This window comes from Equus caballus, chromosome 8 (assembly GCF_041296265.1).
Source record: "Equus caballus isolate H_3958 breed thoroughbred chromosome 8, TB-T2T, whole genome shotgun sequence".
NCBI lineage: Eukaryota > Metazoa > Chordata > Mammalia > Perissodactyla > Equidae > Equus > Equus caballus.
In genome coordinates this window covers 63,031,607-63,047,364 of record NC_091691.1, presented here as the reverse complement: position 1 = coordinate 63,047,364, position 15,758 = coordinate 63,031,607, and the positions used below count along the sequence as shown (strand labels likewise).

At 36.3% G+C, this 15,758-nt stretch overlaps 1 protein-coding gene across 12 annotated transcripts in view; it reads left to right on the top strand.

The window, feature by feature from the left end:
* The window catches only part of NOL4 (nucleolar protein 4), a 364,258-nt gene that overhangs the window by 141,049 nt on the left and 207,451 nt on the right, over positions 1 to 15,758 (top strand). The window contains exon 1 of one of the 12 annotated variants that reach the window (XM_070275623.1): positions 14,972 to 15,171. The exons of 10 other annotated variants lie outside the window; for them this stretch is intronic. The gene's annotated coding sequence lies outside the window, so the exon portion shown is untranslated. Of the gene's footprint in view, positions 1 to 14,971; positions 15,172 to 15,758 lie in introns of those variants that run through there. One more of the 12 variants, XM_070275621.1, reaches the window with a different exon arrangement.

Here is a 15,758-nt window from a genome sequence, read left to right as displayed (position 1 = left end):
GTATGTAGGTCTGTGCCTGGATCCGAACCCATGAACACCGGGCCACCAAAGTGGAGCACACGAACTTAACCACTACGCCACTGGGCCAGCCCCTAACTGGAGTATTTTTAGCTCTATTTTTGGGGGGAGGCCATCTAGGAATCTCAATATGTATTTACTTTGTTATAGCACACTTTGAATTAATACTTTACCATTTTATTTTTAATGTAAGAATCTTGAAATTACATATTTCCAATTGCTCTTTTTTGTGCTATTGTTTTCATATATTTCACTTCATAATTAACAAACTCCATATTTATATTAGTATATTTGCTTCTAGTAGCCTTTTATAGAGTATAGAAATGATTAAAAATAGTCTTTTGTGCTTCCTCTATGTTTATAATTTTTCACTTTTCTTTTAAGCTGAGTTTTCATATGGAATTATTTACCTTCTAATGAAGGATTTTACTTTATTTTGTTGTGTAGATTCTGCTCGTGACAGATTCTCTCAGCTGTTGTTTATTGGATATATCTTTATTTTGCATTCATTTTTCAAGGAATTTTTCACTGATTGTAGAATTCTAGGTTATGAATATTTTTCCCTCCAACACAGTAAGGATTGTGTTTTTTGTGTTGTGCGTTGAATTGTTTATTATATGTAGTCAGCAATCATTCTTGTTCTTCTGTACATTATGTGGAAATAAATGAAGACCAATCAAATGAGAACAGGCAACAGCTATTTATTGAGAGCTTGCTATAGCTAGAGTCAGCCGCCATCAGTTATGTTTGACAGAGACTCAAGGCCGGCAGAGGAGTGGGAAAGCTTTATAATGAAAAAAAGGAAGGGCTTGAGGTATGCCCTGACTGGAAGCTGTTGGCATGGGGAAGGCAGAGGTGGGCTTCTTGAAGCGGGACATTCTATGTAATTAGTTAGGAGCTTTCTCTAGTTGGCCCTAAGTTGGATGCAGGGATGGAAATTATAGATGCTATCAGTTATTAACCAAGTCCTGGCCATTTTGGACCAATTGTTACAGGGGTTATTGTTTAGCTTCTTAGGCTGGTTGCTAGTTGTCTGACTTCCTACAGGTCTGGCATATAGAAAGTAGGCTGACTTCCTGGGCCGGTTACTGTATAAAATGTGTTGGTTTCCTGGGATGGTTGCTGCAGATTGTGGATCAGACTTCTGCTTTTGTATTTGGTCTGGCCATTGTCCACTTGTACATTTGTTCTCTCAGTTGTGTGTATTTTGTCTCTGTCTTCTTTTAAGATTTTCTTTTATTTTTGGTTTCCAGCAGTTTGCCTATCATATGCCTAGGGGTGTGTGTGTGTTGGGGGGGGGGTGTGTACAGTCATGCATCACTTAACGACAGGGATATGTTCTGAGAAATGTGTTGTTAGGTGATTTTGTCATTGTGCAAACATTGTAGAGTGTACTTACACAAACCTAAATGGTACAGACTTAGGCTATCTGGTACTAATCTTATGGGCCCACCAACATATATGTGGCCTCTCATTGACTGAAACATCATTATGCAGTGCATGGCTGTATAAATTCTGATTAGGGTTTGTTGAGCTTCTTAGGTCTGTGGGTAGAAATTTTTCATTGATTTCTTCAATTGTTCAGAGTTTTTAAAAAATAATTCAGTCCCATTTTCTCTTTTCTCTCCTTTTGAGATTCCAATTGCATAACTGTATGTATATTATTGATCTTATGTCACAGGTTACTGACAGTCATTTTATTTAACAATTTTTTTCTCTCTATGCTTTAGTTTAGATAAGTTCTTTTCACTTAACTTCAAATTCACTTATCCTTCTTTACTCATGTCCAATCTTCTGTTAAACTCATCTAATGAACTTTAATTTCAGACACTGTATTCTCCAATTCCATAATTTCCATTTGATGCCTTTTTAGAGCTTTCCACTGAAATATGCTATCACTTTACCCAATATATCAATCTTTTGCTATAAATTGTTTAACATATTAATAATGATCATTTTAAAGCTCAGGCATGCTAATTTCAATAACCGAGTTATCTATGGATCTTCTATTTACTTTGCTTTCCATTTATTATGGATAATGTTTTCCTTCATATAGCTTATGAAGTTTTGTTGTATTTTGGACATTGTAATAAAAGAATGGTTGAAGTATAGTATTTTATTGTTTTGACTTGTTTCCCAGGTACTTTGCCCTGTCTGATTGTTAGGATAAGGGGCTAACCATTCCAAATTCCTCTTATGGCTGGGCCATAGTTTTAATTATATTGAATTCATCTTTGATTTGTTGAACCCATAACTCCCCAGGCTACCACCCCCTTTTAAAAATCTTGCCAGTATTTGGGCTGAGAGGGGATTGCATTGAAGTTCCAAGTATGTTTGTTCCTTATTTGATTCAAATTGGAAAAGATTGTGGAATACAATTACTGCAAGCATGCTTAGAATAAGCAATTTCTCTTTGTACTTTTTCTGTTCTACTGCTGCTTTCTTGGGAAAACTTGGGGAGGGGAGGAAGGAGAATTAACATGCTAAGATATTTGTTTTTTCATTTGGGATTATTTTCAGTTTTTTTTTGTTTTTCTGAGGAAGATTAGCCCTGAGCTAACATCTGTTGCCAATCCTCCTCTTTTTGCTTGAGGAAGATTTGTCGAGAACTAACATCTATGCCAATCTTCCTCTATTTTGTATGTGGGTTGCCGCCACAGCATGGCTGCTGATGAGTGGTATAGGTTCACGTCTGGGAACTGAAGCTGGGCTGCTGAAGTGGAGTGTACTGAACTTAACCACTAGGCCACGGGGCCAGCCCCTCTTTTCAGTTTTTAAACCATTCTGCCAGACTAAGCTGTCATCCAGTCTTGGCTGATTTCTCCACATACCTGCAAAGCCTCTCCATCTGTAGCAGGCCTGCTCCGCCACTGTCCCTACACAGTCGTGCCCACTACCTGGTATGGGAGCTGCAGCATCTCTTTGCTCACCTCCTAGTTTTCCTCCTATTGTACTGGCTTTTCTTCCTCAGTTTGTTTTTTAATTTTTCTTCATTTCCCCTATCTCTTACCTTTGCAGAGCCTTGTGGCTTAGTCTTCAGATATTCTCTCTTTTCTATGTGCAGTCCCTCTCTTGGTGATATTGTCTAGACTTGTATTCTTTAAATATCATCTATGCAATGATGACATTGTGTCACAAATGATAAAAGTCATGCATTTTAGTCTTCAAAAAGAAAGGAAAGAAACTCATTTCTTTTGATAAAACTGTTGGCTTTTCACTTTTAGAATGCCTAATCTTCAACTTTTTTTTATCTCTGGACTTTAGAAAGCATAATGATATCATTTTAACTTCAGTGGGCAGGTAGAGAGAATTAATTTAACTGAAAGAGTAAAAGAAGCTAGTTTATGTGAGGGTTAATAAGTGTTATTGGCTCTTAGTTACTTCAATGTTTTAACTTCCAAATAAAATTAATAAATACCAAGTGTCAAAGATACATAATTCAACAGAATTATGATATGATTGGTAATATCTGAGAGAATAAACTAAATTATGTATGTGTGACTGTGTGTGTGTTATTTTGCAAGCATTTGGTCTCCATCTAACATGTCTTAAAACTGCATTGAGTTATATTTCTGTTCTAGTTTCTAATAAGATTGCATTTGTTTCTCTTCTACAGAATGCAATATCCTCATTTGGATAACCTTCATTATTCAAGTTAATTGCCTATTTTAGTGAGTTGGTTTAATAAAACCAAAAGATTTTTTATATAGATTGTCTTATCTAGTACATGAGTAAATGTGTATTTTTTTATCTTTTGGCATAAAAACAAGACATTTATAAATTACATATATGCAAGAAATACCATGGGAAATAAAATTTATGATTTTGGAAATTTTTCTGCATTAGAGTGATCATAGTAAGATGCTTTGGATAGACAATCTGGAATATGCTTGGAAGATTTATAAGAGACTAATCAAATTCTTCAATTCTGGGAACATCAATAACACATAAAGACCAGGGCTTGCCCCGTGGCCAAGTGATTAAGTTCACGTGCTCTGCTTCGGCAGGCCAGGGTTTCACTGGTTCGGCACCCCGGTGTGGACCTAGCACCGCTCACCATGCTGAAGCAGCATCCCACATAGTACAACTAGAAGGACCGGCAACTAGAATATGCAACTATGTACTGAGGGTCTTTGGGAAGAAGAAGAAGGAAAAAAAATGATTGGCAGCAGATGTTAGCTCAGGTGCCAATCTTACAAAAGAAAAAACACCTAAAGACAATCTACAGAAATATATATAATCAGTTTATGTCACAATTAATACTACTATCAAATTATATGCCACAATTCACAAGTAAACTGTATGTATTACATCTACTACTATTATACTACTGCATAATTGTAGTATTGATATAACTATTATATCTAATAACTATTGATATAACTATCAATATACTATTGATACTAGTTTATATATGTATTAATAATCATCATCTAATAATGAATAAAGCAGTATGTAATGTCTGGAAGCAATACTGTTTGTTTACATTTTTGTTGCACGTGATGGTTTATAAAGTACTTTTGCAGACGTTATTTTATTTGGGCAACAAGGTACACAGAAGGATTAGTTTTCTCATATGCCCACTTAAGAGAGATAAAAGCTCAGGCTTGAAGAGAGGACTTGTGTCCAATAACACACTGTAAATGCAAAAGCAAGAACATGAATCTATTTCTTCATTTTAATACCCAATCCTTTTTTCTTCTACAGCACAATTTCTATTGTCAATTAACTATTGCCAATTTTTGATATAAGTAATTCCACGTATGATATCTTACACATATGTAAGGTGGAGTGCCAACGGCAGGAAAAAATATAAGATAGTTCATGGGTAAAGTCTAGGACATTGAGTAACAGGATGATAAAGATGGAAAGTGCCACTTAACGTATTTTGGGAAAGCAAAATATTTACCCAATTCTTACACCTGTTATGGAGTCATTGTCCTGAAACCTTTGGCTGGTGGTTTTACATTGCTGAGCAATGTCAAGGTTGCTGTCTTTTCAGCTCTATTAGCCACAGTATGACAGTCTGATCACCTCTGTTGGGTGAAATCAGGATATGACTAGGGTTTCCTTTCCCTGTTCGTTTCATTTGAGATCGGTTGTTCATCTTTTTCTGTGCTCCACCCAGGAATATGAGTGAGTGAGGAATGAGTGAGGAGGTAAAGTTATCAAAGGGAAGTGCCTCTTCCCACCTATTCAGAAGCAGGGTTTAGTACTAATAGAAGAAGCAATATAGCATCAATAAATAACTTCCCTTTGTAGTTCTGTGATATGAAGTCGATTGAATGATTAATGGCATTTTACATGACAGATTTAACAATGTCTAACCAGTTCTGTAAACTAGCAATCTTTTTGCTTTGTGATTTGTATTTACTTCAAATATTCTAAACATTTTACTCTGGATATAGTTAGTTTCTTATATGAATATGCACTATGGCTTTCTACTTATGACTATCAAAGTCCAAATTACTTCTTTCTATGATGTAATATTGACCTATTTTCCATCCACCTGTGTATTTTAATTTTGATATATAAAAAATGTGTTGGAGGGGCCAGCCCCATGGCCTAGTGGTTAAGTTCAGTGCACTCCACTTCAGCAGCCTGGGGTTGGTTCCCGGGCATGGACTAGACCACTTGTCAGAGGCCATGTGGTGGTGGTGGTGACCCACATACAAAAAAATAGAGGAAGATTGGCATAGATGTTACATCAGGCCAAATCTTCCTCAACCGAAAGAAGAAGATTGGCAATGGGTATTAGCTCATGGCAAATCTTCCTCAGCAAAAAAAGAAAAAAAAAAGTATTGGATATTCGAGTGAAATTGACTATGTTATTACTATTCTTAAAAAATCAGATCTCTCCTTTGACACGTTCTACATACAAACCAGATTAAATTTATCTCCTGGAAATTCTGAACACTTCAAATAAGGAATAGGATGGAAATAGCAGGTTTTACTACTTCAGCATATTACACATTTCTGAAGAGAGGTACATGCTTTACACGCTTAGCTAATTTATAATATTCTAGCAGAGGTAGATTACTAGGCTTCTTTAGGAAGGCATTCAAATCTGTTGAGTTGCTTCTCCTCTGTGCCCTTCAGATAAAGCTCATATATTTAATTGAGATTTAAGGTCCATTACCCAATGTTATATGTCTATACTTCTCTAAAGTATTTAACTATTGTCTTTCATTATCTCTCTTCTAAGATGTCTATAGCTCTTATTCTTCTTTTGTTCCTTCAAATGAATCTTTCTGTTACTCATTAATAGTCCTGGCTTTGATATTTGCCATTTCTTATTTTACTTCCCCATTTTCTTCTCTTGCCCATTTTCCTTTCCTCGCCCAGTCTTGTCCTTATCTCACTTTTTTTCCATGCTCCTGCTTTATTTTTTTTCTTATCACGATAGATTGCATGTCTTTTCTGGCAGATATAATATATGCAATTAGTTACTTTGGTAAATGAAGAAAGAGTTAATTCTAATAACATATCTAGAGGAGTTGTAGCAACTATGATAAACAATGTTAACCGTCTATTGACTGTTCACTCTTTTTAACAGGTATTTAAGACATGGTCTTTTTACCTCAATGAATTTATAATATGTATTGCTGGTTAAAAATATTACATGATATATAAATGAAATAAACTGTAGATGGTACAATAAACTGGATATACTTTCTTTCTCATCATTTATACATGGTTCTTAGGAGTTATCATTCCACTAATATAGAGCTTATGAAAACAATAAATTTATCCTCCGTAAGCCAACTTTATAAGCAACCCAATAGTGTAACTCCAGCAGAGCTGGATATGTGCCTTAAAGAATATGTTTAGGGGCCAGCCCAGTGGTGTAGTGGTTAAGTTCACGCATTCCACCTCCGTGGCCTGGGTTTGCGGGTACAGATCCCGGGCGTGGACCTAACACACTGCTCATCAGGCCATGCTGTGGTGGCATCCCACATACAAAATAGAGGAAGATTGTCATGGATATTAGCTCAGGGACAATCCTCCTCAAGCAAAATGAGGAAGATGGGCAACAGATGCTAGCTCAGGACCAATCTTCCTTACCAAAAAAAAAAAAAAGAATATGTTTAGCCAGACCACTGTTCAACCTTCTTGTGGGAATATTTTCATGCCCTGGCCACCATCCCATAAAGTCATTTTGTGCACATGGTATTCTCCCAAAGAACTCTTAAGCTGTCTCCACTGTATAATGAGAACCACTATAATGAGCAGTATAAGAGACCAATAGAGCTCTTCTCTCCCCATATGGCTAGGTCTATGGGATTAGAATGTTGGTAATGACACCTCACTGCATTTTAATTATTCACCATATCTTGAAGAGCACCATTAAATAATGTTTATTATCTTAATAGTAAACATTATTAAAAGTATCATATGTAAGATTAGTGTTTCTTCAGTCAACACTAATTCAGTAAACATCTTTCAAATGTCTGTTATGAACTAGTGATTAAGCTAAATACACGTATACGCTCCTAGTTCTTAATGATATTCTTGCCAACATTTTTATATCTTATAATACATTAAGTAACTGCTACATGATAATATGAAGCTGTGTTTGCTTTATAACACATCATAGGGTTTCTTTCAGTATGAAACTCAGGCCCTTTAGGGCATGTCAGTCTCATACATTCCTCTAAGTTAATATGAAGTTCTGTTTTCTGAAGAACAAATACTGAATGTCTGAGAAATACCCTTGCAAGTCACACAGCAAGGCAGACTGCCATGTCTTTCTGCATCTACATAGCACCTTTATTCTGAGGACGTCAGGTGTTTCATATATATTATCTCATTTCTGCCAGATTTTCCTTCTGCAGTAATTGCCAAAACACAGAGAAGTACAATTTTTGTCTCAGGTCATGTGGTCCTCCTCCTTAGGCACCAGATATATTCATCCTCTAAGTCCTGGTTTTCTCTCCAGCATGGCTCACAAATATGTCCATTTCCTTCTAAAATAATAAATTAATTCGAACAACAAATATTGTGCATCTGCTATTACTAGGCATTGTTCCAGGTACTTGGGATAAATCAGTAAACCACACAGGAGGAGAAATCCTTCCCTTGTCTTCCAGGCACTTATATTCTAACGACAGGAAGTGGGTAGACAGACAATAAGCACCATAAATTAGTAACATACAGTACTTTGGTGAGAGATAAAAGCAAAGGAAAAATAAAGTAGTGAGAGAGAAGTAAGGCAGTGAGATGGGGACGTGTAAATAAATTAATCCAATTGGTACAGAAATAATTTAAGATCCCAACTATGTAAAGCAGTATCACTAAAAATTGGTTCAAAACTGAAAGTTTAAAATCCTAGTTCTGCACATGGTTTCTCCACATGGTTCTTCCAACAGGTAGTGAGACCTCTTTCTTCCCTGGTGGTCTAGGGGTCCACAAACTGCAAAAGTAGAAACTGATGGACCTTGTTAATGCTTAGGTCCAGAACTTATACAGGGTCACGTCTTCTCCATTCTACTAGTTAAAGTGAGTCCCAGGCCAGCCCAGATTCAGGGAGGGTATTTCACAAGGGGAAAATTATGAGATGCACAGATCATTCGAGGCCATTTTTGGAGACTATCAATTCCAGGAGACACTACTTAACGATATGCACGGGGTACTGTGGAAACACTGAGGAAGGGCATCTGTCAGTCTGCAGGCATGCGGGAGAGGCTTCCAAGAATGAGAGGTTGTTGAGCTATTACTTAAAGGAAAAAGTCAGAATTAGCCAGGGAATGAGGAACAGAAGGATACGCCAGGCAGAGAGAGAGAGAGGGAACATGAGATACATACAAGATATGGTGTCAGAGAAGAGTGTGATACGTTCTGAGAACTTCCAGTTAATTAATATGAGACTGGAGGGCAGCCTCTTTTGGTAAATGCTGAGAAAGAAGGCAGAAGAGGAAGACAGGGCTTTTAACCAGGGGTATTTTATAAATTGAGGGCAGCACTCTATCTGAGACAGTTGCTGTGAGGATTAACTTATATCAACTATCTGGCATATATATTTACTAGACGTGTATATATATGTGTGTTTTGTAAGTATACTAGCTGATTTCTAACACTTGTTTCGCCATGATGACGAGTTTGAACTTTATCCCGAAGTTGATCGGAACCCAAATATTCTGAGAGAATCACTTTGCTATATGGAATTTACAATAAAGAACATTGTATATTTTATTATTATTATTATTTCTAAGTTGTATGTTACACATCCTTCTATCAGTGAAATTTATAATATATAAACACTTTTTTTTGAGAAGTGGTTGTTGAACATTTACCAGAAGATCACACCTATTAAGTCATTTTGTCTGTCTGTCTTATCTTTCTCTACTGTTACATGTTCCTAACACTGTTTTCTTCCTTTTCATACATTTAACTCAATGTTTCAACCTGGATATTCTCAATTGATCTATATTCCAATTCACTAATCCTCTCTACTTTTCTCTCCAACTATTATCAACTGTAAAACCTATCTATTAAATGCCTAATTTTAATTATCTCATATTTAAAATTCTTGAATTTCCCTTTGATTCCCTTTGATAAGTTTCAACTCTGGTGAAATTCCTGCCTCTTTTCATCTATCCTCTTAAATATAATAATCACATTTATTTTCAAATCTGTTTCTGATAACTCCAATAACTGGATTATCTGTGCGGCTCTTTCTGTTGTCTGTTTTTCTATAATCTGCTTTTCCTCTTGATCTTGTTTCTTGGCATGCCCTGTGATTTTTAAAATTAAATTCTGGATATTGTATATGAAAAATAGTAGAGGGTCTTGGGAATGTAATCTGCCTCACGGAGTCTCCCTTTCCCACTGTAGGCAGATAAGGAGGCACAGATCATCTGAATCAAATCAAGTATGGAACTGATTTGATGCTGGGTTTTAGTTCTTATAATAAGCTTCCTTCTTCATCTGTTTTTCCTGTGCTTGTTGGGTCTAACCTTCCAGAGGTCCCAACTGATAGCATGGATTGTTTACCAAGTCCCTTCCTGCCTATAGGTCCTTGGCTTTTTTAGTCCTGAACTGGGACTACAGCAAACACTGCTCTGTTTATGGGATTTTTTTAAAGCAGTTTCTTTGCTTCTCTTCCTTGCCTTTTGCTCTCTGCAACTTAAGAACAGACAGAAGTCCCCAGGGCAAAACTATAAGCTGTGGTCTTGCTCTACGCTACTACCCTCTCCCTGGGATCTTGACTTCTCATATCCTCGCTACCTTTTTCAATATGAAATCCTTTTTTCTTTCCAAAAGTTCTGGTCTTTTCTCTGCCTCTTAGCAATGTACACTCATATTGTCAGTCTCTCTCTTCACATGAAAACCAGCATTTGCCCTGAGGGAAAAAGCTGTTTAGAGAATGTTGGTTCACAGTTCTCTGATTTCCTTCTCTCAGGGATCTTGGACTCTCAAATTCTGGTTGCCTGTTAGCTGTCTTATGCCTTCAAACAGATTTCAAGAATACAATTTTAAAAATTAGCTTTTCTGGTTCTTCTTGGTGGTAGCATTGGCCTGCTCCGATCTATTCCATTATGGCTGCATCTACAGGCTCCTTTGATCATTTCTTATGCCTGCCTCCCTGCACCAGGATAAGTTCTCTCCTAGATCCTTTATTTAGCATTCTGTGCATAATTTTGTCATAATAATTATCTCTCTGAATAGTAAAGGCTTGTGTACTTGTCTGTCTCAACTGCTAGACCATACACTTCTTAGAAGGCACACTGTCTTATTTTTCTTTGTGCTCCCAATAACTGGCACATGATTGCTGCTGAATAAATGATGTTTGATAAATAATTACAAAGTGGATGTGGGTATATATCTATAGATTTCTGGACCACTCAAGATATCATTTATCAGACAGGTATTTCAGAATTTGTTTTCCTGTATTTTTATGGTTTTAAATCTCTCAACTTCTTCCAATACTTTTGCAACTTTAATCTTTTTAAAAATTTAAACTATATGGAATTTATTTTGTTGTATGAAGTAAAATAGAGTTATAATTATGTTTCTTTAGTTAATTTTTATCTTAGATAAAAAAGACTATTCCAAGTAAGGGGAAATTACTTTTAGCGATCAACATTATTTCAGTTGCTAGAATAACATGTTTTTTTTTTTAAAGATTTTATTTTTTCCTTTTTCTCCCCAAAGCCCCCCGGTACATAGTTGTGTATTCTTCGTTGTGGGTTCTTCTAGTTGTGGCATGTGGGACACTGCCTCAGCGTGGTCTGATGAGCAGTGCCATGTCCGCGCCCAGGATTCGAACTAACGAAACACTGGGCCGCCTGCAGCGGAGCGCGCGAACTTAACCACTCGGCCACGGGGCCAGCCCTAGAATAACATGTTTTTAATTGGCTGCAATGATTTTCAACATTGTAAACCTATAACAATCAGTAAATTGATTTATATTTCTCCTTTGACATATTTTAGTATTTTTAGATGTTATTTACTTTGTTGTATTAGGTATTAAAATCCTGTAGATAATGTGAAAAAGTACTATGTAATGCCCAAAGCAGAACTTTTACATATTTATTTTTAAATTTCCTAGTTGACATTGACCACTCCCTTTATGAAGCCCTCCCAAATTCCTCAGAGTTAGCCATTCCCTTCCATGGTTGCCTGTGGTCCTTTGTTTGTGGCTCTTTTATGGCTGTTATCAACTTGCATTATATATGTTTAAAATTAAAGTCTTGTCCCCGTTTCCACTGTATTTCTTATTGCCCAATCTGCTTTATTTCCCTCTCAAGCAGTTATACTATACTTAACATCTACTCACATTCCCTACGCCCCATACACACACCCACACACCCACACACACACACAGAGCAGGGGTAAACTTCTTGAGAGTAGGCATTTCTCTATGTTAGGTTTACTACTATGTCCCAGCACCTAGAACTGTGCCTGGCACATAGAGCATGTGTTGAATGAATGTCTGCTTCCTACAGTAGAGTGTAAACTCACTGAGACACGGGCAGTAATCTATGTCTTAGTATCTCAACACCTAGCATAATATCTATTAGAGCAGACGCTGAATACTTTTGTAATAAGTGAAAACTCACTCTCTTGTAAAATTAAAAGAGATAGGTTGTTCGTATTCAAAGATTATCCTACCCATTGTAGTCTGTAGGTATAATTAACAAATAGTTCTTAAAATAGAATTAATACACAAAGGGGTACATATTTAAAACTTCATTCATTCTTCGAACATTTTTATTTACTTATTGAACTGTTTAAACCCATAATAATTAGTTATAAAGACAGATTTATATTTCTCTTTTGATATATTTTAGAATCTTTACTTGTTATGTATTCTCTTTGCTTTATTATATATTAAAATCATATAGGTGATATGGAAAATATTTCTATACATTTATTGAACACATATCCTAGAGCAGACATTGTGTTAGGAATAGGGGGAACAAAGATAAATGATACTTAGTCCCTGTCTTCAAAATCCTAAATAACACCTAAAGTTTACACAGTATTTTCTATATGCTAGGCACTATTATAAGAACTTCACATATATTTACTCTTTGAACTCTTACGAGAATTCCGTGAGATAAGTACTGTTGTTTTTCAATTTTGAAAGTGAGGAAACTGAGGCACACAGAGATTAGTAATGTAGTTTGTCGTTAGAATGTGTGCTCAGTGTCCAACTAAAGTCTAGAGACTGTTCTTGAGCCTTTGTACAAAAGGTGGTTACTTAGGAAAAGATTCACTCTTGTCCACCCTTTGCTCCCCTGGCCACGGGCTCATGTCTCAGACTCTCATCAGAACTACCTTGGGGTTCATCTTCAAAACTGGTTTTGAGAAAAATGCTCTTTCCCTTACTCTCTCTGTCCCTGTTTCCCCAAAGACAAACATATTACTGTAGTTTAACAGATGTACTGGTTATTATGTTGAAAAATAAGGGCTCATAAAAATAATATATGGGAGATAATTATAAACTCTTAAATTTCCAAAGTAGTGATATTGGCATTCATATAACCTTAGTTGGTTATAACTTACTTTCAAAATTGAAGTCTAAGTTGGCTCACCCTCAGCGTGACCTACTTAAAACACTTTTTTTAATAAGTAATATTGTCTTTTGGGAGGAAGGGAGCCGGAAAATATATAATATGATTGAACTTCAGGTAGTTAGTCTTAAAGGAATAGCAGATGGTAAACACTGGCTATTAGAGCAGGAAATTATTTCTTCAAGATATTTTTTTAGCTAAGAGATTCTTTAGAAATAAGTAATTCTGGTTGGTTGATCTTGAAAGTAAACCATATGTTGTTTACACATTTTGGCATCTATCCAGTTTCCCTGAAGATGAGTGTGAAAAATGAAAAAAAAAAAAAAAACGCCTTTACTAATTAGATAATAATGAACATAATGAAAACAGGTGCCATAACTTTTTAAATTATTAGAATGTATCTTCAGAGCAAACTCTGGAAATAGGATCATGAGAGAAAAATATTCTACATGTGCCTATGAAGTGAGTACGTACGTGTCTAGAGGTATATATCAAGGCACACATTAAACAAATTTAACTGATTTTTTTTACTATAATAGAAATCAAAACACAAATCAAATTGAGTTTTTAAATGCTCTGTCCATTTCATATGTCACTAAAAATAAATAAATGCTTTATTTACAATGCTAACATTCTAGTTAATTGTTAAGGCTTTTCACACACATTAGGGTGATAAGCAAGAAGTAACTAAAGATAGCCAGGTGGTTTTCCCAGAGGCCAGTAGGACATGGAGCCCACATAATGTATAGATCCCTCCCCTCTGAGTGACAGCAGCATCTATAACGTCCTGCTGTCCCTCTGCACTCTGAAGACTAGATGTAGATGATGCAGATTCTACTGCTCCAGCCACAAAGGAGAGTAATTACAGCCTAGGGTGGGGGAAGGGTGGCGTGTACTAAGAGCTGCTCCCGATATAAAGGACTGAGGAATGGAAAAGATAACGGGGAAATCAAGGAGTACAAAGGACAGTTTGGATCACTCCCTGAGTGAAAACCTCACTCACGGAGGTTTAGTAAACTGAACCTCTGCTGCTGAGAGGGGAAAACCTTCCCTGCTCTGTGTCCTCTCCCTCCAACAAAAGAAATGGGTGCTTTTGAATTCACAGGAATGTTTCCGAAGAAAATAAATGTTCAAAATAGTGCGCAATCAGGACTATTAAAATGCATTATTAACTATTTAAGATATGTAATAATGTAGATGTTAATTATTTTCCAAAAAATGTAACTGCTGTGTTGGAAAATAATACATAAAATCTGCCCTCATACAATGTGACCTGGTACTGGATCTCTTCTGCTGTCGCATAGGCACTGAAATTCCACTGATGATTATTTTTCTAAATGATTAACGCTTATTGTGATTATTCTCCAGCTAATATATGTATGCAAAATATGGCTGCAGAGATTGCTTTTGTTAGCATATCCCCTCCCCCACCCTGAAACCTCAAGGCTCCAGACAGTGATGCTGAAGAGAGAAAATGGATGTGTGTGTGTGTGTGTGTGTGTGTCTCTAACCTTCAAGTTGATACAATGGTGATGATATACAAACAAACAAAAAAAGATAAAGCTTTCCCTTGATAATGCTATTTTTAACACATTAATATCATTTGAGAAAAACTTAGAGTAAGCAGAATGCTTTAGATTTACGTGAGGGTAGTGTTTTAAAATGGCTATACAGAGCATTTATAATTGGAAATTTAATATAACTAAGCATGGCACTTGTGTTAAATAATTCTGTGATATTCCAGCCATGTTCTTAACCAGTGATCTCCTGTAGCGAAATGCATAGGTAATCAACAACTCAGTCTCTCAGTAAACTTGTTGGGGTATTAAATCCTAAAGGAAGGAGCCCATAGCCCTGGAGGAAAAGTGAGTGCATGTTTCCCTGAGTCTTTGAAGGCTCATCTCGGTAGTCCCACTGCTAGAATGTGCTCTGTTGTCATAGCAACACCATCTCCTGCTTCATACAGGAAAGATTAGCTCTTACTGTGCAGAGGAGAGAATTTAGGGGAAGTCAGACTAATCCCTGGGTGCACTTCGAGAGAAAGGTTGGACCTCGCCTGAGGGATGCTGGCTCTGCAATGATAGAATTGGCCTGCCACAGACACTGGTATTTAAGTTGAAGAGCAGAATTCACAGTAAGTGTCAGCTCCTCTAGAGTAGAATATTGATGAATGAGGTTTGTCTAAGTCCTGTTGAAGACTCTGTCCCATGCAGCAGTAGAATGACAGCAGGAGACTCTGGTGAGACTGCCAATGTTTTCCTAGTTTTGGTGGTATTTAAAGGGGTGACCACATCAGAAACTTGAGGAAAGATTTTAGATACTTTTGAAACATCCATCTCAAATCCTGGGAGCATGTCAAAATTAGATAAGCAAAAAAAAATGTGTTGTATGCTTTTGGCACTTTATTTACCTAGACTTTTTGCATTTAAATTTAAAATTCCATAGAGAGAGAGAAAAAAAAACCTCATGAAAAAAATCTATATGTCTAAGCAGGTGTGTTTCTTCAACACCAAAAGTGATGAGATTTCATTTTAGGATTGCAAATGTTCTTTTTCAATTATGCATACATTTTTTGATAATCCATTGAGAAGCATACAAGTGGTATACTTCTTTTAAGGTAGTTATAATATGATAAAAAGGTATTCTTTGGGGAAGACTAATTTATTTAGCTCTTCTATTTGGTGCTGCTGCTTCAGCTTGTCAGCATAAAGCATGTGCAGT